Consider the following 21,874-nt stretch of genomic DNA (forward strand, 5'->3'; position numbering starts at 1 on the left):
GACAAAAACTTGTACTCTTGGGAAACTTAACAACAAAAGAGGTTTATTGAGTACACAGTTTTCTTTTTGGAAAACATAAAAGTTGAACTGCTCAACCCATGGGAATGGCTTTCTGGCTCTCATAAAATAGTAGATGGTATCATATCCAGCTTAGAATGTTCAACTTTAGTCCTCAGCTGTACTGAGGAGTGTCATTGGTTTGATCTTAGTACTTTTACTTTCAGTTTATGGTGCCTCTCTTTTTGCTACAAACCTTACTTCCAATGTCCCTTTCTGCTCACTGTGTGATTATAAACCTTTGTGCTTTGCACTAGATCAGACCTTTTGATTTGTCTCATGATAATGTGATTAGAAGTGGCCTATGTTAATTTTAATGATATCTCAAAAAGTAGGTGATATATATATATATATATATATATATATATATATATATATATATATATATACTCTGTCCTGAAGGGAAGATGTGGGGCAGAAAGGCCTGTGACTAATGCACAATGGACACTTAGGGGATGTGAAACTAATATTTGGAGGCCTCTGCAACTTAGAGTTCTTTTCTGTTTTTCCAACAAGTTTCAACTCTCGTATCTTTCCTGGAAAGTCTTCTCTGTTTTGACCAGCTAGAATTGCCGTTCTGGTTCCTCCTCTTCTCTCTTCCAGGATGATTTTAGATGGTTTACTCGTCTACTCTTCTTTCTCATGAACATGAATATTATCAAATAACTGTGTCAAAGTAATCAAGGAAAAATAGACATGAAAGGGAAGCAACCAAGAATGAGTCAGTGCTCTTGGCACCAAGTGCTGTGGAACCTCCAGATCCTGTGAGTGGTAATTATGCTAGGACATTTCCTTTGTAATGGTGACAGATGGATCACTGAAGGAAATCCCACTATTGCTCGGTTGCATGCAATGATCCCACTTTCTGTCACCACGCCACCAACATTTATAGATCTCCATGAAGTTTTCATCGTAAACTGCAGCCAAGATTACTACTTTGCTCTACATGTGTTCCATTTATATTTCGTCTCCTGGCAGGTGTACTCAATTGTGTTGCTTGCAAAGGACCGTTTCCCATAGGCTCACAACCGAGTGCTAGTAAGCAGATCATCTACTCTCTGGCAAACTTAACAATCATCTTTACTTTGATGTATCTGTTTTCACTCTTTATGCTTTATTTTGTTATGTTTTAATGGTGCCATGAATCAAACCTAAGATATTAGGGAGGGTGAGTAAATGTTCTTCCTCTGAGCCACACCCCAGCACTACAATGTGTACTTAAAAAAATGCTTAAAATAAAACTTTGATCTACAATTATGACAATCTTAGTTCTAAACTAAAATCCCACAATGTTTTTCAATCCATGTTTTGTGATGCATCACTAAGTTGGTTTTCTCAATTTTTCATTTACAATCCATAACTGCTTCTTGCTAATACATTTGCATTTCCAACCATGTTTTCTCCCTTCTGTTCAGTTTACTACACCAGACTTTAATATATATACATGAGCTTACCTACATATACATAGGAACATGTACAAATACTCCAGGACACTATCATGTTCCTGAAGGGGAAAAATATTTGACTAAATTTCCTAGAGTCTCTTTGGATATCCATATTGCATATATTTTTATTTTCTGTATATCGTTACATTTTGATACCCTAGAAGCCTTTCTGACTGGATGACTTGGGTCTGATCTGTGCTTCTCAATCCCTAGAAAGCACCAATGGCCTAGTAAGAGAGGGTGTGTCTTTGATCTGTTTACTTGTCTAGAGACAGATTTTGCACTCCAGACTCCCAGGAGGCAATCTTCCTGTGCCTTAGGAACTTGGAACATCACTGAGGGATGTCTGCTTACCCAGAGCCCACTGAAGTCATTCATAGCAGTTTTAGCTGTTGTCCTTTGCTACACACTTTTTTGTGTGTGAAGAAACTCTAATGAATGTCTTGTTCTAATGCTTTCCCTGGCTGCTGTCACTTTGTCTTCCTTCCTTCCTCCCTCTGCCTTTCATTCTCCTTTCTTTTCTGTGCTTCCCCTCATTCATTTTGCCTTCGTGTTTTTCCTTCCTTCTCCTCTTTGCCTCTTTCTTTCTTTTAGTACTAAAGACTCCTAGGTCTGACTATTGGTGGCACCGACATTATAATCTATGGAAACCCAAGGCAGAGCCCCAGGTATGCTGCAGTTGTGAAACTAATGGACAACAAATCAAATATTGTAATCTATTAGATCAAAAACTTGAACAGGATGTAAAAATGCAGCTAACTGATTATTAAAATTGATTTCATGTTTTCAACTTGGTGGAAAAACAACTGGGTGTGGGCTCTGGGTGATACCAGGTGGGATTATTTTCCCACAATCTCCATAGTTTTCTAGTTAAACATGCTGAGTTTGATGATCACACCCCTACCCTCTAAAACAGCAATCTGCCAGCAAAATATACCCGTGCAACAATGACACAAATGCTATAGGATTAACCAGCGACATATTCTTATTGGGTTTAAGGCCCACTCAGTCACATGCATTACATATCCTGGCACTGCTAAAGTGGCCAAGAATCTGCAAATAGATAAGTCATAGGTCTAGGGGAAAACTTAAACTGCTATTATTCCGTTAATGGAACACTTCAATAAAATGTCTCCTAATGGTGAATTGGTGCACCCATAGAGCAGAGTATGACTCACCTCTCACCAGAGAAGCTTCTGCCTGTAGCACATGGTAATTAACAAGGAGATTCACAGCTGAAAAATGAGTAGAGAGTGAGAGACACTGACATTCAGTCCTAAATGGAGCATCTTTATAAAAAGTCATGCCTTCAAGGCTCAGAAACACAAGAGGAAGAGGAAACAACAAGACTTTAAAGGCCCAAAAACAATGATGTCATCAAAAATCAGTTTCATCTTGACACAACAGAAATGATGCACATGAGAACTCAGAGACTATAGCAGCACACGCAATGTCTACACACGCTCAGACAAGACAAATCCCTAGCAGACAGGAGAAGTGAATGAAATACCTCATCCCCAACTGAGAAGCTATTTGCAACAGATACATACTGGGGAAAGGAAGATACGTTTTCTCCACCGGAGTGAAAAAAGTTTACCAAGCACACTCTAAGGACTAGTTGGTCAACACAAAACAGACTCCATGTTCTTTTTCTTTGTTTTTTTTTTTGTATGTGATTTTTGTTTGTTTTATTATGTTTTGTTTTGGCTTCATATGCTATTTATTATTACTTTATTTTTGTCTTTTTTTCTACTTTTGTTTTAGTGTTATTTTATTCTTTTTGTTCAGTTTTGTTTCTTGGAGACAAAGGAAAAAAATCATGAAGTTGGCTAGATAGGGAGGTGGAAAGTATCTAAGAAGGAGCTGGGTGAAAGGAAGGAATATAATAAAAATATATTGCACAAAACTTTCAATAAAGTGTTTAATAACTGGCTGAGTTTGAGATAACAGGAATTCATCAATATGGAGACATCCAAGACAATGACGGTAAAGCAGTAACAACAAAAAGGAGTAAACAGAACTAGGAAAGAATATGTACCTCGAAGAGACATTCTCTAATCATGGTGTAACAGTGAAGAAAATATGCAGACAGGCAAGTGGTCCTGCATTTGTGATCACAGTTAGCAATGGAAGTAAAGAAGGGCAACCAGAGGTCTTCTTCCCAGATGGCTATGGGGTAGTTTTGTGGATTGAATATGAAGTATCCCCAATAGGCCCATGCCATTGAACTCTGGTTCCTTCAGGAGTTAAAGTTTGCTGAAGAAATGTGTTGTTGAGTATGGGCCTTGAGCCTGTATAGCCCTTTCCACTTTCTGTTCCCCCATCCCCTTCCTTGCATTATGACCAACCGGCTTCCTAGCTCCTGCCTTGTTTTTTTGCTGCCATGATGGATCATATCCCTCTGGAACTACAAGGCCAATTATTCTTAAGGCCTTTATTCTTAAGCTGACAAACTTAGATGACTTCACCAAGTGCAGATTGGAGGCTGTGCTCCCTCAATTGGGATCGTGTTCCTGAGGTGGAGAAGGAAGCCCCTCTTGCATGCGGTGCTGTGAAGGATGAAAGTTAAAAGTTCCACGGAATCCATCTTGACCTCTGAAAGGCTGAACTTTTGAGATGTCTCTCTTCACCGGTAGTATTGACCACTGAATCCCTTCGGGAACTTTCAATGGCCTTAATATTTTTCTCCTTAGAATTTACCAAAATAACCATGTAAAACTTTTAAGTCATAGATATGAGGAGATTCATGTGTTTGGAGAGGGGTAGAGAGAAACATTCTCAGCCAAAATGAAGTTGAGAAATGTCTCATTAAACAAATTTTTAAGCCCTCAGTAATTCAATACATTTCCAAATTGCATATAATTATATAAGAGTGTTGTCCACAGCCCATCCCTTGCACTATGGAGATTTTATGTCACCTGAGTTTCCCATTGACCGCACATAGAAAATGCTGACAAAGATACAGGGAAGCTGCAGTCCAGTGATCTAATAGATCTGCCATCCATCCTTCCATGCCCCACTGTAGCAATTTCTTTCTGGTATAGGAATCAAACCCAGCGCCTTACTCACACTAGCTTAGCAATGTACCACTGGGCTTCAAACCTAGGCTCTGCAGTTGTTGTTAAAAATGCCCTTGGTACTGTTCCTCCAGCAATGACATAAGCAGCCTAAAACAAGACTGAAATCTGCCCCATATAATGATTGTCTTTCTCTTCTTTTTCTACCCAAGCCTCTTCTTGATTTTTCTATCCAAAACATCACAGACATATTCATTTCTTTGTTTCATTCTTGATTCAGAAAAAAGTAATCAGTTCTTTAAACTCTTATATTTCTTTTTGGGGCTTGAAGAAAAAAGAAAACACTGTGTTTGTCCCATCCAAACTTTCCACCCAAAACTTCTATAATTACAGGGCTTGTCTATATCTTGTGAAGGAAACCTATGTAAATTTTCCTAGCATTCTTTTATTGGTAACATACTGAAGAAAAAAGGAACAAAATGAGTTTTCTAATTCCTTTGATAATATCTCCCTTGTGGTTTCTTCATGTTATTTTCCCCTAACTTAAGACAGAAAAATTTTTTTCAATCTTAGTGTGTGTAGAAGAGCTTGAGTTTCACCAATAAGAATAGAAGTCAATTTGTAGGTTGCAATTCATAATTACTTTCTCACCTAAAAAGGAAGTAGGACCCAATTATTGGCCTTTCATCAAGTTCACTGGCAAAAAGACTGAGTTAACCACAGTTAAGGTATTGTTAACATGACAATTTGTTTGGAATTAGGCTGTGGGAAAGAGGAGTTTCTACCAAAAGTTAAGCCAAGTTAAACAGACAAGGGAAAAATACTGTTATTCCCTTTAATCCAAGTCTGGGTTAAAGGGTTGATTATGTGGGAAGATGGCAAAGGGTCAGCAATGCAAAACTCATGGAATCTGGCTGCTTGACAAAGGCCTAAATATAACTTATGGCTTCAAGTGCTTTTTCCTATGTTGTTCCATCAATTTGGGAATTCTGATACAGATTGCTATCAAAATCCAAAGGAAGTTATTTATTCTTTTTTATAAAGGCTTAGACATTTACAAAGTAAGTAAAAATCACTAAAGCACATAACATACATAAGTGTTTGTGTGATTTTATACATGTTATATTTTATCAGTGAAATAGATATGTTTTGTGTGGTTTTGAAACACAGGATCTCACAGGTTAGCAGCAAACCAGAGATCTTCCTGTCTCAGTGTCTACAGCAAGGACAAAACTTGTTCATGTAAGGTGTTGAACCCAAGCCGGGAGGATTGACTGCACTACCTCAGACCAAGGCTCAGACAGATGGTGTTGCCGTGCTGTTGTATGGGTTCATCTGTGCACTGTGGTTTATTTTGGCACAGTCTTGGTATTACACCCGCATTGTGTTAAAAGTCTCTACATTTATCAATATGAATATTAGAGCTCTGTTCTTCATATGTACTAATTTTCTCCTTGATGAAGAGATGCTTCTTGTCCAGGAACCATGGTTCTGTTATACTCATTTAATCTTTATGTACTTTTGGTTGCAATCTTTAGATTTAAATGAAAACTTCTAAACCCAACTTTCCCCGCCTTTTCATCTCAATGTGTAATACCTGCCCTGATTTACATCTATTTCAAATTATCAGTTCTTTTGGTAAGTAATAAGTTTTTCCAGAGTCCATTTTACCCTGCTTGAGGACATGCAGAATAATGGCAGACAATGTTAGCATCCTTTTGAATGTGCTTTCCTTGCTAAGCAGAGACTGTTGTCTGCCTTCCAAAAGCAGCAAAGAAAAACAGCAGTGGCAATGGAAGAGCTCCGAGTCTGGGTCTAAATTTAATGACAATGTTCTTTTGCCTTCTTCCTTCACTAAAATTATTTTCTTCAATGTGTCAGGTAGTTTTTGTTCCAGAATAAGTCAAAAACGCTCATGATATATTTTCATTCTGTTTGTGACTGTATAAAAATTGGCGAGTTGGCATGCTTGTCATCCTATACACAGAGAAATGTCAAAAGCAATTAATTGCATTGTTTATTTTGTACAAATCATTTACATACCCTCTGTGTATAGACTTTTGAAGACAATCAGCAAAATGTCACAGTATCTCATTTCAGCCCCTGGTTTATCTTTATTTTTTGAAACCACCATTGAAAATGGGGAAGGGTGGAGAGACTATCATTCTCTGTAAATACAATTGTTTCGAATCACTGGGCCTCTAGAGTGGATTCTTTGCCTTTCTAATGATGAATGTTTTGTCTAAGTGGGGAATTGAAAGGGACAGTAAGGATATAAGGAAGCTGAAAGGCAGCAGAAAAAGCAGAGAGGAAAGGATATATTCTAAAAAGAAAAACCTGAAAAGCAGAGCAAGGAGTCATATTAGTAAGCAGGGCAAGAATGAGTGACCTTACTCAAAAGAGGATGGAAAGGGCAGAAGGAAACCGTGAGGAGATGAGATCAGTTAGGTCTGAGTATCTACCAGTAGTTCATGTGTCTTAGAGCTGGGTTATCATGTCATGATATTATTGAGAACTATTGACTATGGATCCTTTAAGAGGTGTGGTCTAATAACATATCTAATCTTTGGGATTATGTTTTGGAAGGGTCCATCTAATATTCTACTGATATTTTACTTCAACTGATATAAAAAAAACTATAAAATTTTAATGGGGTAGAGAAACTCTGCTGCTGAACAGGGCCATGCCACAATAATACAAAAGAAACAAACAAACAAGTAGTGCTATGTTTGGCAAACTCTGCTTGCCATAGACATGGAACAAATCCAAGGGATAAGTGACTGTGACCTAGATTGGTAGGAAAGCTGCTAGTGGATTTCTCCAGTAATTCTATTTACTCTGTGGTACTCTTTTGCTTTAAGGTACATGTGGGGAATGACTGGAGACTGCTAGGCAGATAGAATGCTCTGTGATGTAATGTAGTAGTGAAGAAACACACCATCTTTTTTTTTTTTTACCTCATTTTATTCCTTAGATGTAAGTCATAGGTCTGACTGATAGAGAAAAGGGGTTGGACAAGGGATGAAAAACAAGAGATGAAGAGTCTATTGAGTCTGTCTGCTTCAGTGTGTATAGTCATTAGGATTCCCTTGGCTCTCTTGTGACCTTGACCAGGAGAGTTCCATGATAAGGCTAGCAAAATTTGGCCATTAAATGATCTTATCCATTTTCTCTCTATTAGCAATTGTACGTAACTTTGCTGAGATGGGTAGTAAAAATTTTAAGCTTTATAATTAGGCATACAAAGGCACACACTTTCTCGGTTCTGTTCCCTGGAAATTTGCCGAGCCAGGCCCTGCACTGGCTATAGATGATCATGCCCTGCATTATTACAATTGTCTGCACTTTTCATCAAAAGTTATTAGGGCCCAAAACAACCAACTCTGTTGTCTCTACTCTCTATTTATGGGTTCATTTTCTCTGATGCATAAACACACTTCATATTCAAAGCCACTGTTTCTTCTGATACACAAATGAGAGATTTGAAGATGACTCTCAGAGTGGTTGTGCAAGGTTTCCTCAGGGGTTCCCACAAACAAGGTCCAGACGAGTGACTCAGAACTGAGGAGAGGATACATGGAATTTCAGCACAATAAACAGCAGAAGTTCTGCTTGGAGAATGGTACAATTGTCACCGGTGGTACTCTTGTAGTGTTCTGGCAAGAAGTTACTCATGTATGTACATAGTATGCACAGACATTAGGGGGAAAGTGCTCACTTTAGGAAGTCTTGCCCCATGGAACTAGTCAGCCATCCATTCTAGAAAGCCAAGCAAACAGGCATGAAATAGTTCTAAAAGCAACAAGACTTAAAAATATGATTACTCCAAGAAAAAAGGGCTAATGATTCAGGATTTATCTTTTAGTATTTATAGCAGTCTTCAAGTAAACAGAGAAAGAAAGGCAATCACTGGGAGTTTCTATTCAGGACAGGCTACTATGGCCATGGTCTGATTTCTCCTTACCTTAGGCCATTCTTTCTGGACCATCTGTGCATAGCCATTCTGCTGCCTACATGATTCTACTGCTTAGAGTACAGTTTTGGGACCATTGTCCCAAGATGGTCATCAATGAGGCTTTCTGTTCCAAGGGTCAAAGGCAATTGTAGCAAACACCTAGGAAAGCCCAGACAAAAGGAAAAGAACCAGAACAAAGTAAAAAATACGATAGAATAGTAGTGCCTGGGTGGCTCGGTGTCCTTGGTATGCAAACACAGACACACTTACACCTTGCATACATGTTGGTATATACTTAAATATTCTTGACTGAATGTTGATTTGTAGGCTCCTTTGTTCTCTCTTCATTTGCTGGCAATCAGATTTCATATGGGAGTCAACTTGATTTAATGTTGTAGTATTTGTTCCTTGAAACTGAACCAGCAAGCCCTAAGTCCTAATAGTGAAAATTCTTTATCCATTCAGTCTTTGTTTTCTGCTTCAGAAGACTACTGTGATGAGCAAATAAACTAACACATATAAAATGGTACTACAACAGCTGATCACTATTAAGGATACTATACTAATCATTATTTTGTCTGAATACTATTCCATTTTAATTAAAGTATCACAATCTGAATAAGAAATCTCAAAATATTACACACATGTGAACACTTGTATTTTAATTCTCACAAAACTTAACAGGCTCTCAGAATATATATTTAAATACAGTACATTAGCTACTTGAAGTACTGAGTAATGTTGTAAGATTAGAAAAGAAAAACCTGTAAATGAAGTTCATTTGGTACCCGTTGAAAAATAGTTATCAATTTAAAGGATAAAGTCATGAAATTATTTTAATGCATGAGTATAGAATTTATCACCTTGGTGTTTAATGGTATCAAACTTTCAAGAGTAAACTTGAAAGAAACTCTCAAGAGCATATTTGCATGGGTGTGAATGAACAGCCCACTGAGTCTTTATTCATATAGGAAAAACATGAGGCCAGGCACCATCAGGAAGTGATCATAGACAAACTCAATTGCTCACTTTTCTGAAAGCCTTCTCCTAATTCATAATCATATGTACTCCCCACAAATTACATTTCTGTAATTTTCCTAATTCATAATCATATGCACTCTCCATAAATTACATTAAATAATTTAATGTATCTTTATCTGTCAATCTTAAAATTAAAGATATATTTAGAAAAAGGCTCAAGGTTCTGTGAGTTGTGTTCTAAGAACATAAACCTTTGACATGAGACCCTAGAGTGTTGGAATGTGACTGGATTACTAAAGCACTGCCTGGCATTCTGCTCAGCTACCTTGCAAGATCTCAGTAATACCAAGTGTCTAGCCCTAACTACTGAGAACATGATATAATCAAATCTTCATGAACCAAATCACTTAGGTTTTGTTTTGTTTTGTTTTCTATTTACAGGGTGTTGCATAGAAACCAATTCCTTTTTGTTAGGATATGAAGTGGTTTTTAAAAATATTCTATTTAATATACATAGAAATGTTGTGGTTTGCCCTGGAGTTATCTGTATTTTGATGCTAATTCCACTGCCCCAAGGATGGCTACCTACTCACATACTCAGGACTCAGGTGACTTCACCAAAAACATCTCCCCATTTAATTTGTGAAATACAGGTGAGGGCAGGTACAGGATAGAAGGAGGACTGTCATTGGACAAGAAGGAAGGATGGGTGGGAGAAAAGTGAAGGAAGAGGAGGAGATTGGAATGGAAAGAGAGGAAAGACAGGAGGAACAGGGAGAGTAGTCATGGCAGAGAGAAAAGGGAAGTAGACAATAAGATTCCACTCTGTGTATTTATAGGTTATCAATGTTCTTAAGGGATGGATGTATCCTGGACTTTGTATGTTTAGGTGGGCAATTATGTCTTATCAATTGGGTTAAAGGTTATTATGTTGTGCTTGCTTTTATGTGACGGTTTGAATGTAGAAAAGTGTGCGGCAGCTGGAGACACCGGGCCGCTGCGGAGTTAGGATGTGTGTTTCTGGCATGGAAACCTGCCTTGGGAACTAGATAGGTAAAGAGATGGCTGCCAGGCTCAGAGAGAGGCCTTTGGCAGTGTGATACGGGATGGAACAAAGTGGGTGAAAGGCTTTGGTGACTGAGAATTAAGATATCAAGCAGATATCTTGGGACACTGTGGTGCCGAACCTAGAGTGGATTTTAGACTCTTTTATTTTTTATATTTTAACAACAACATAGAAACAATGAGATAATTAACATAGGTCAGTTTTTCATTACTGTCATAAAATATGTGAGATAATTAACTTAAAAAGAAGAAAGGTCATGCCTGTCAGAAAAAATCCATAGGCATCTCCTGGGAACCCAAAGGACCATCCCCTCACAGCTTCCCTACTCCAAACTCCATCAGTTATCCCCTGCTGAAACAAAGGTGAGGCCTGCCAGAAAACCAAGTGGGCTGCCAGCATACCATTTCCTCTATGTTACCCCAGGCCTGGTCCCCCAATCTTGTCCCTAGCATTACAACAGAACACCACGTGAAACCTGTCCTCACCCCTGCCCCAAATCTTTTGTGGATCTCACAAACCATCCTCTCCTAACCTCCTACCCATTACTTGTTGCTATTTCCCAGACTCTAACTCCTGCAGCCACCCCCTGCTAACTCAAGACTACTCCTTTCAGGGCAACAAGTAGGATGAAGACAGATACACACATCTCCTCTTGTTCCTGAGATCCAATCTTCCCCCAAAGTCTCATCCCTACCTCTGTAGCTGGAAACCTGCTGTGGTTTCCTTTTCTATCTGACCCCATCTCTAAGGGAACACAAAGACCCTCTTTTCCAACCTTTATTCCCATAATTCACCCTAGATATTCAGCCTTTAAAACCAGCAGGCATGGCAACCAACAGATTGGGGAAAAGATCCTTACCAACCCTACATCTGATAGAAGGCTAATATCCAAAATATACAAAGAACTCAAAAAGTTAGACTCCAGAGATCCAAATAACTCTATTAAAAAATGGGGTATAGAGCTAAACAAGAAAATCTCAGCCGAGATTTCAAATGGCTGAGAAGCACCTAAAGAAATGCTTAGTCATCAGGAAAATGCAAATCAAAAGAACCCTGAGATCCCGCCTCATACCAGTCAGAATGGCTGAGATAAATAAAAAACTCAGGCGGGGCTGGGGATTTAGCTCAGTGGTAGAGCGCTTACCTAGGAAGCGCAAGGCCCTGGGTTCGGTCCCCAGCTCCGAAAAAAAGAACCAAAAAAAAAAAAAAAAAAAAAAAAAAAAAAAAAAAAAAAACTCAGGCAACAGCAGATATTGGCAAGGATGTGGAGAAAGAGGAACACTCCTCCATTGTTGGTGTGATTGCAAACTGGTACAACCATGCAGGAAATCAGTGTGGAGGTTCCTCAGAAAATTGGACATTCCACTACCTGAGGACCCAGCTATACCTCTCCTGGGCATACACCCAAAAGATCCCCCAACATACAACAAAGAAACATGCGCCACTATTTTCATAGCAGCCTTATTTATAATAGCCAGAAGCTGGAAAGAACCCAGATGACCTTCAACAGAGGAATGGATACAGAAAATGTGGTACATCTACACAATGGAATATTACTCAGCTATCAAAAACAATGACTTTATGAAATTCGTAGGCAAATGGTTGGAACTGGAAAATATCATCCTGAGTGAGGTAACCCAACCACAAAAAACCACACATGGTATGCACTCATTGATAAGTGGATATCAGCCCAAAAACTTGAATTACTCAAGATGCAATCCACAGACCACATGAAACTCAAGAAGGATGAACAAAATGAGGATGATTTACTCCTTCTTAAAAGGGGAAACAAAAGTACCCATAGGAGGGGATATGGAGGCAAAGTTTAGAGCAAAGACTGAAGGAATGGCCATTCAGAGCCTGCCCCACATGTGGCCCACATATATACAGCCACCAAAACTAGATAAGATTGATAAAGCTAAAAAGTGCATGTTGATAGGAACCGGATATAGCTCTCTCCTGAGAGACACAACCAAAGCATGTCAAATACAGAGGTGAATGCTAGAAGCAAACCACTGAACTGAGAATGGGACTCCTGTTGGGGGAATTAGAGAAAAGATTGAAAGAGCTGAAGGGGCTTGCAACCCCATAAGAAGGGTAATGCCAATCAACCAGAACTTCCAGGGACTAAACCACTACTGAAAGACTGTATACATGGACAGATCCAGGGCTCCAACTGCATGTGTAGCAGAGGATAGCCTTGTTGGGCACCAGTGGAAGGGGAAGTCCTTGGTCCTGGCAAATTTTAATCCCCAAGTGTAGGGAATTGTTGGGGGGGGGCGGTAAGTGGGGTAGGTGGGAAGGAGAACACCTTTATGGGAGAGGAGAATAGGGAGGGGATGGGGGCTTATGGACAGGAAACTGGGAAAGGGAATAACATTTGAAATGTAAATAAAGAAATATATCCAATAAAAAATGTAGTGAAAAAAGAGTTGTTTATGCTTATAAATTGCAGCATAACATAATAAATAACTTTAAAACCAACAAAGTCTTGGACAGATGAGTGGCCAGTTCTAAGAGACCACAGATTTCAGCCCAGACTATTATACTCAGCAAAATTTCCAAACACCATAGGTGGAGAAAATAAAACATTATATTATAGCCAAGTTTAACCAATACATTTCTGTAAATGTAGCCCTATAAAAGGTATTAGAAGGAAAACCTAGTGCCCCCAAAATTCCCAGAATAGATGAGGGTGACTTTAGTGAGGACTTCAATACTGGAGTATTCAATACTGAATTGGCTATCTTTTGTAACCAGGCAAGACTTCCAGTGGTGGAACTGAGACACAAATTCAGCCACAAAACCTTGATCCTGCATCCTTCAATCTGTCCTATCTGGAAGATGTGCTGGGGTAATGATTGCTCAGAGCTTGTGAGAGTAACCAACTAATGACTAGTCTAACTTGAGACCCATGCCATAAGAGGGAGCCCATGCTAGACACTGATTGGATAGCCAGAAAGCCAAAACAGAAACTGGATAGCATAGAGACCTAGGGTAAAACCAACAGTACTGGGGAAAACAAAATCAATGAACTGATTCCTAAAGATAATGATTCTTAATGATACTCTGTTATGCTCATAGATCAGTGCCTTATCCAGTCATCATCAGAGGCTTCCTCTGGTAGCAGATGGGAACAGATGCAGAGGCCCACAGCCAGACATGCAGAGCCTAAATTGGAGGTCTCCACTAAATCCCTCCCCCTAGAACTCAGAGAATTCTGTATAACAGAGGTAAGACCCAAAGTGGATAAGGAACTCCAGAAGAATAAGGTCCTCTGAATCAATTAAATAAGGTGCATATCAGCTCACAGGGACAAAAGCAGAAAGCACAAGACCGGCATGTCTCTGCACCCTGTCCTATTTGCATATATTAATATAGTACAGCTATTAGCTTAGAATTTTTATGGGTCTTCTGACTGTGAGAATGGGTGGATGTCTGCCTCTTGTACCTGTGCTTAGGATTCTTTTCCTCCTGTTGAGTTGTTGTGTCCAACTTTGATGTGATAATTTTGCCTCACCTTATATTTATTTTGCCATGTTTGGCTATTATCTCTTAGAAGCCTGTTCTTTTCTAATGAGAGACAATAAAATAAAATAAAATAAAATAAAATAAAATAAAATAAATCCACAGGGAAGAGAGGCATGGAGGAATTAGAGGACTGAAAAAAGGGGAAACTATTATCCATCTATATTATTGTATGAGAAAAGAATCAATAAAAGATGAAAAATATCAGAGGCCACACTATTTTATATGAATGTATTTCTTAAAATACCTTGATTTGCTAAAATAAATGCTGTGCCTTTTGCTAGTCCTAGATTAGTGCTGAGAGCAAAGCAATCTTTTGGGTATTAAAAAAATAAAAGGGGGAAGGTACTTTGGCTCAATAAGGAGGTTCTAGCCCATAGTAATTGATCTGCTGTTGGGGTATGTAGCAAGGCAATATATCATGGTGGAGATTTAGCAGTTTGGGTACATGCTCATCTAATGTTGTCCAAGGAGGAATAAAAGAGAAAGGGAACTGAAGATTCAAAAGCCTCTTCCTTACAGGGTATAACTCCAGCGGCCTAACTCTCTTGGCTACACCTCTTTAAGGTTCCACTGTCCCAGGATTACTGCAAATTGAGCAAGCTTTTTAACATGTGACCCTTCAGTGGGCACTTATTTATATTGTAGTAACATTGTCTCTTGTTGTAGGAAGAAGACATGACCAAGGAAACTTATAGAAAGGACATTATTTAGGGCTTATGGTTTCAGAAGTTTAGCATCCATGATGGCATAGTAAAGACTTGGAAGTAGTAGCAGTTGAGAGAGCTCACACCTCACAACTGTAAGAAGGGAAAAACTAACTAGAAATAATGTGGGCTTTGAATTCCTGTGGCATTCCCCTTCTAAGAATGCCACACCTACTAATTCTTCCCTAACAGTTTTACCAACTGGGGACAAAGTATTCAAGCATACGAGCCTCAGAAGACCATTCTCATTTAAACTACCACATAGACCATATTACTCAGAAAATCATTAGCTCATATCTTGTAATGAAATTATTGATTTAAAATCCTACCAAGATGAGGCCAAAAAGAGATGGCTTCCATCGTGAGAAAAACCCTGACATCCAGATCTGACCACTATGATGCTCCCTTTGGCTTTTGATTTCTTAGTGGCTTTTCTGTTGCTTCTGGGTCCTCTGCATTAAACGATCCACTCCCTTCCTCTTCCTTTATTAGTACTACCATGTATCCTTCTAATCTTCCAATTGTATTGATGCTGGAAGATCACAGCAGGCATGTCCCAACTAACCTTGCTTCATTACTAGTTCCCCTCCACAGCCCACTGTATCACTGCCCTCCTTCTTTCACTCACACTGTTGTAAAATGCACTTGTATTACATCCAAAGGGCACTCATATGGTTCAATATTGCATTCCTTTCTGTTCTATTGTGTGAGAAAACAGCACCATCAAGTTACCTTGTAAAGTAGTGTCTATTTGGGCTTGTTGATCCAGGGCTTAGAGTCCCTGAGGGCAGAAAGCACAGTTTGAAGACATGGCAGCTGTCATAGCAAGCTGAGAATTCACAACCTGAACCCCAAACAGGAAGTAGGGAATGGAAACCTGGGATAGCACATGGCTTTTAGAAACCTCAAAACAATCCCTTTCTCCAAAGGGCTGGTGTCACTTCTCCAGCTCTGTTCTCTGTAGCACTCTAAGCCCAGGTTGATCCACTCTACTGCGGCTGCTGTTCTTGGTGATCATCCCATGGTAATAATTTCACTGGGGTCTTCCACCGCCACTAGGCTTCACCAATAGCCTCTCATATGCTCTCTCCAAGTCTCAATTCCTTTGCATGACCACTTCAGTCCTGGGCTATCAACTGCAACTTGAGGCTGCACTTTCACCAATGGCCTTCCAGGGCCTCTCACAGTGCCAAGCCTCAGCTGCTCTTCATGACCTCTTCATGCCTTCTAAACCAGTACCATCAGTGACTCTTACACATTACCAAGTACAGCTGCTGGAGGAGGTAAAAACCATGGCTCTCTCTGGAACACAGCTTCTTTGTGCTCTCAGAAACACTTCCCCGAATATTTTGCCTCAGTTATCCCAGGAGTTCTTTCTATTTCTCACTCTAAAGCCAGAACCACATGACTGAAGCTACTGAGTTCTGCTGCTTGCAGGGGCTGGAACTTGCCTCCCTTGTCCATTACATTATCACCAGCTTTCTGTTTTCCAACTTCTTCAGTGCCTACGCTTGGCTGTCTCTTGCTCTCTAGACTGACTTTGAACTTAGAGATCTGCATGCCTGTCTCCTAAGCACTGAGATTAAAGTTGTGATCCACCAAACATGGATTTCTTCATTTAGAACTTTCTCTAGACTGGCCTTGAACTCAGAGATCTGCTTGTCTTTACTTCCTGGAATTAAAGGCTTGTACTACCATGCCTGGACCTAAATTTAGCTGGGTGAGATCTTGCCCCAGGGTCACTACTCCCTTAATTCAATTTAATATCCTTGAACAAACACAGAATTCAGCTCCATTTCACTTCCTGGTGCCCCTTTAATACTCGAACCATATATTTTATATTTTTCCTTTCTCAGCTTGCTATGCTTGTTTAAAGTGCTCTTCAAGAGACTGAGCCAGAGAACAAAGTCTATGGGCATTTCTGAGACTTCCTTTGTCAATGCAATTAATCTGAGTCTCTTCACCTTAGCCCCAGGCAGACTCTTCATCCAATTGCAAAAAGCAGCCACATTCTTCACCAAAATACCACAAAAACAGTCTCTAGGCCACATATTGAAATTCTCCACTGAGACCTTTTGGGTCAGATCTGCACAGTTCAAATCACTCTCAGTAATAAAGTCTTTTATATTCCTACTAGGATAGCCCATTAAGCCCTACTTAAAACATCCCACTGCTTTCCCAATCCAAAGTCCCCCAAATCTACATTCTTCTAAACAAAAGCATGGTCAGGACTATTACAGCAATACCCCAGTTCTGGTATCAACTTCTGTCTTAGTTAGATTTTGCTGCTATGAACAGACACCATGACCAAGGCAACTCTTAATTAACATTTAATTGGGGCTGCTTACAGGTTCAGAGGTTCAGTCCAGTATTATCAAGGCAGGAACATGGCAGCATCCAGGCAGGCATGGTGCAGGAGGAGCTGAGTTCTACATCTTCCTGGGAAGGCTGCTAGCAGAATACTGACTTCCAGGCAGCTAGGAGCAGGGTATTAAAGCCCCCCGCTCACAGTGACACACCTACTCCAGCAAGGCCACACGTCCTAACAGTGCCACTCCCTGGGCCAAGCATATATAATCCATCACACAAAATTACCAAAACGAGAGGAACAAGTAATGAACATGAATCAGTTATGAAATAAGAATTAGAGATTATGGAAATGAAGCTCTCCAGGCACCCCAAACCAAATACTTTATTATTCTCAAAAACAGAATCTCACTTACATGCAGGACTGAAATATATGGCACAGAGTCTACTTGATTTTTGCTGTTTCCATGGTAGAGTGTTTCAACACATACTATGAAGTGAAACCTTGCTTCCTGGGGTTGGCGGTGGGGGGGGGTGTAAATAAATGAAATTTTAAAGCTTATACCTTGTTCAAAGGGAAAGGTTTGAGCTTGCTTTTAGCCCACTTACAGATTAAGTGAAAAGTCCGAGGTACAGAAGGCTAAAACAACTGCTCCCGAGCTGGTAACTCGGTCAGCATTCTAGAGACTGCATGCTGCTCGGTGCCACAGGGATACTTTCCACTGAGCGGCCTCCCAAGAGGAAGGAGATTTAGCACCAGAGGCCGTGCCTATTTCTCTTTCCGGTTTGAGTCTAAATGCACTTTTCCACAGCAGCGAAACTCACTGGATGCTGCCTTCCCCTTGCCAGTGTGTCCCACCCTGGCTTATCGTACATAAGCGGTAACATGGACACCAATCATATGTAAGCACTGAGGTGGTAGCCTAGGTATGCCTACGCTAGGGTCAAAAAATAACTCTAACACAAAGACAGGAAAAGTAGTCATGTACAGTGATTCCTGGAGCAGCATGAGTTGTTAGTAACTGTGCAAATAGCAACAAGCTGGTCAAGATTTATGGTTGCCAGTGCACTCTAATCCCAGGCCAACACTTGGAAAACCAGCGGACGGCCAGTTTCTCGGAAAAGATCACTGCATCTTGTATCCCATCTTGGATGTGCCTATGCACTGTAATGAGGGTGTCTGTTCTTGCCTCGCGCACTGCAGCAAGTGTCCCTTCACAGAGGTTTAAACTGGCAGGTGGAACCCTCTGTGTCTTTAAGTCTCCTAGGTTTCTTCCCTCAGCTGTCAAGAGTGGGCCCTCCCAGGAGAACTCACTTGGTACGGAAGCTGAATTTTATAGTAAGGAGTTTTGACCCAGAGGAATAGGAAAGTCATGAGCTATTCTACAAGAAGCGCCATTAATTATTGAGCTGGTGAAACGAAATACACAACTCACATCATTATTGTCAGTACATATATTTTAAAATACAGAATTTGGTAGCCTCTGTGCCTTTCTCAATATGGAATTCAACTCTTGATGTTGAAGGTTAAAATAACAAGAACATTAGCAGAATAGGAAATTTCTATTAGCAAATTGTTAGTTAAATAAAATATCCTCTTTCTTACTACCTATATAGTTCCATCATGAGCATATCACTTTTATTTTGAATACATCCCAAACCCCCACCTAACACACAAATACATCATTTTGCTGATTGTGTATTAAACTTGATCCTGGGAGATGAAAAACATTCCTGCGCTCTTGGGAATTAAACCCAGAGTTTCATGCATATTAGGTCAGTCCTAACCACTGAGTTACATCCATGGCCTCCTGCATCCCATCTCTCTTGCCTTTCTTTGAATCAGCAAATACATTCAATATGTTTTAGGAATGTATTCATTATTTGATGGTAGTAAACACTTTGAGAGGAAAAAAAAGCATGCTCATGTAGTGTGTTTCTCTCTTGTTGTTTGATCACAATCACTTAAGGGAGCACTTCAGTTTTTTAGTGGGAAAATATTTTAAAGTAAGTATTTAGCATCTCTCCTGGATGTTTTGATCCTATGAATCTGGGGAATGTCATAGATCTATTTCTATCAATGCCCCAGGAGTTAGTTTTGGCTCTCCATTTAGAACATTCTATTTCCTGTTCTGCTTAGGAAGCATCTTTTACTACTGCCTTCTTCCACTGATTTCTAACTGTAATTGTTTTTCCGTTTTCAGGCTTCAAATGCTTGTGCACTCTAATACTGCCACCTTGATTTCCTTCCTGCTGTTGTTATGACATGAAGAGTTTCGGGTCCTTGAGCTTCATGGGGCTGCTTTTGTTGTTGTAGGTTTTTTGTTGTTGTTGTTGCTTTGTTTTTTGTTTTGTTTTTGCTTTGTTTTGTTTTGTTGTCTTTTGCATCACTGTTGTCTCTTGGAAGATTGGGATGTCCTCTACCCCTCCTTTATTGGAAAACTCAAAGGGAATTGTATTAGTTACATTTTGTTACTATGATAACACATTCTGCCCAACAATGACTTAAGGTTGAAAATTTAATTCAGCTTCCAGGTCCAGAGGACTAGATGTTCATAAAGATGGAGGAGAAAGGGCAGCAGGAGGAAGAAGTTGAGAGATCAGAGAACAGACTTCAAGCATGCACAGGAAGCAGAGTGACAGTCCTGAAAATGAGGTGAGGCTAAACATTCTCAGCGCCGGGGCTCTAGTGATCCACTTCCTCCAGCGAGGTTCTGTCTGTAAAAGCTTTCATTAACTCTCCCTAAACAGCGCCACCAACTGGGGACCAACGATTTGTACACACAAGACTTTGGGGTACATTCTTACATAAACCAAAACAGGAACAGTCCTGAAAGTTGTCTTTGGAAAATAAGTCCACTGAAAAAGACACATTAAGACAATGCAGATTTGTCTACCAATTTGTTAAGTATTTACCTTAGATGTTTTATTTAGCCCTAAGATTGAAGTTTTGTAAATTGAGTGTACTTCTCAACTTCTTCCTTTATATAAGACACTCTTCTGCTAAAATCTTGACTTGTTTCTTTTTTATTTTATTTTTATTAATTACTTTATTTATTTATATTACAAATGTTAACCACCACCACCCCCGGCACCTCTCACTGAGTTCTCCCCTCCAATATCTTCCCCTTTGCCTCTGAGAGGGTTTTTTATGCTACATTTGCTAACATACAGAAATAAGAATGCACTTCATTCTAAGAATCTATGAGTATAATTCATATTTTAGAGCACAAAAGAGAAACCTCAAGCTTATGAGCTGTAATGAACTTTTGCTGTGTTTTTAAATGCAAGCTTTCAAAATATGCATAGCATTAGTCCACTACTCCACATACCATTAGTCCACAAAATAAAGGTAAAATAAGCCCTTATATCATATTTTTAAAAAGGTCAGATAAAAATAATATTTTAAGTAGAAATGCATTAGTATGTCAAGGGCAGTTTTGCCTTGTTCCAGAATTAAGAGTGTTCTTTTCCTCTGTATTTCATTGTATTTTAACTATTTGAATGTATTATATTTATTACAATGTAAAAATAAAAAACGTTGAAAAAGCCTCACATTGCTTTTCCTAGGATGTAATTCACAATCTGTCTTTCTAACCTGCTTTTCTACTCTTCTTTCAAATGGACCTTCCAAAGTTCATTTGATATCTTTTCAAACCTAGGCAATAAAATTATGCACTCAAAATCTGCCATGGAAAGTTCAGACTGAAGGGTGTATTTGATAAGATGACACTAATAATATACTGTCAATTCTATATTTATGTGTCTTCAATTCAGGATGAAATTTTTAGCTCTGGATCGAAACAATTGTCTTTTGTTCCAAAAAAGAAAAAGCGAACAATGTTCTGAAGAAGTAGTTTAATAAAAAGCTTTAGGGAACAGCCTATACATTTAAGAACAACACAAGTGTTTTATTTCAAATTTGAGATCCATTTTAAAAACTTTACTTTCATTTATATTTATTTGGGGAAAATGATGGTTGTAGTTAGTGTAAAGAAGACTAATTCAGTAAAAACAGTGAGCCCTGGGAATCTACCTGTCTCTGCTCTTTCAGTGCTGGGATTCCAAAAGTTCACTGCTGCATCCTGCTGATTTGGCTTTTATTACTTTGTTATCATTATTATTGTGGTTGATTTATTTTGTTTTATTATTTTGAGAAAGTATCTCATGTAGCCTGAACTGGCCCTGAACTTGTTATGTAACAGAGGAGAACCTTAAACTGTGATACTCCTGCCTCCACCCTCCAACTACTGGAGAATCACAACAACTGTGCATCAATACATCTGGTTTATGCTGTGCTAAGGATCAAACCTAGGGTCTGTCAAGCTAGGCAAGCACTCTTCAAACTGAGCTACTAAACACCATTTAGAAGAAAATACTCATTTCATCATAAATTGACTACTATCTCAACAATGCACACATGGAGCTATAAGCAGAGGCTAGCCCCACCCTATCCCATCTCACCAATAGACTCATTCTTGCACACAGATCAATCATGTTAGGTCTGTGATAACTATTTTAGTTGTCTCCTAGAAACAACTTGGGAAATCATCTCAGTGAGGAATTATCTAGATTAGGCTACCCTATCATCACATCTATGAGGGGCAATTGATGTTTTCTTTCCAAAGAGATTAATTTAAATTTTTAATGACAGCTGGACTGTTTTTTTTCTGAATAATATATCATGCAAACAGTGCCAATAGCCACCCTCTCAAGATTCCTCATTCATATTGATTTGCTTCAAGCTCATGTTCTAAATCTCCCTCAAAACCTAAATAGCTCTATTAACTTAATGCAAGACATCAAAACGT

At 39.2% G+C, this 21,874-nt stretch overlaps 1 long non-coding RNA gene across 1 annotated transcript in view; it reads left to right on the forward strand.

Moving 5' to 3' along the window:
* Positions 1-21,874, forward strand: part of LOC147996314 (uncharacterized) — a 125,561-nt gene that overhangs the window by 62,809 nt on the left and 40,878 nt on the right. Inside the window, exon 2 of the long non-coding RNA XR_015671989.1 lies at positions 19,592-19,719. This is a non-coding gene — a long non-coding RNA (uncharacterized LOC147996314). The remainder of the gene's footprint in view (positions 1-19,591; positions 19,720-21,874) is intronic.

This window comes from Rattus norvegicus, chromosome 2, assembly GCF_021556685.1.
Source record: "Rattus norvegicus strain SHRSP/BbbUtx chromosome 2, alternate assembly SHRSP_T2T, whole genome shotgun sequence".
Taxonomy (NCBI): Eukaryota; Metazoa; Chordata; class Mammalia; order Rodentia; family Muridae; genus Rattus; species Rattus norvegicus.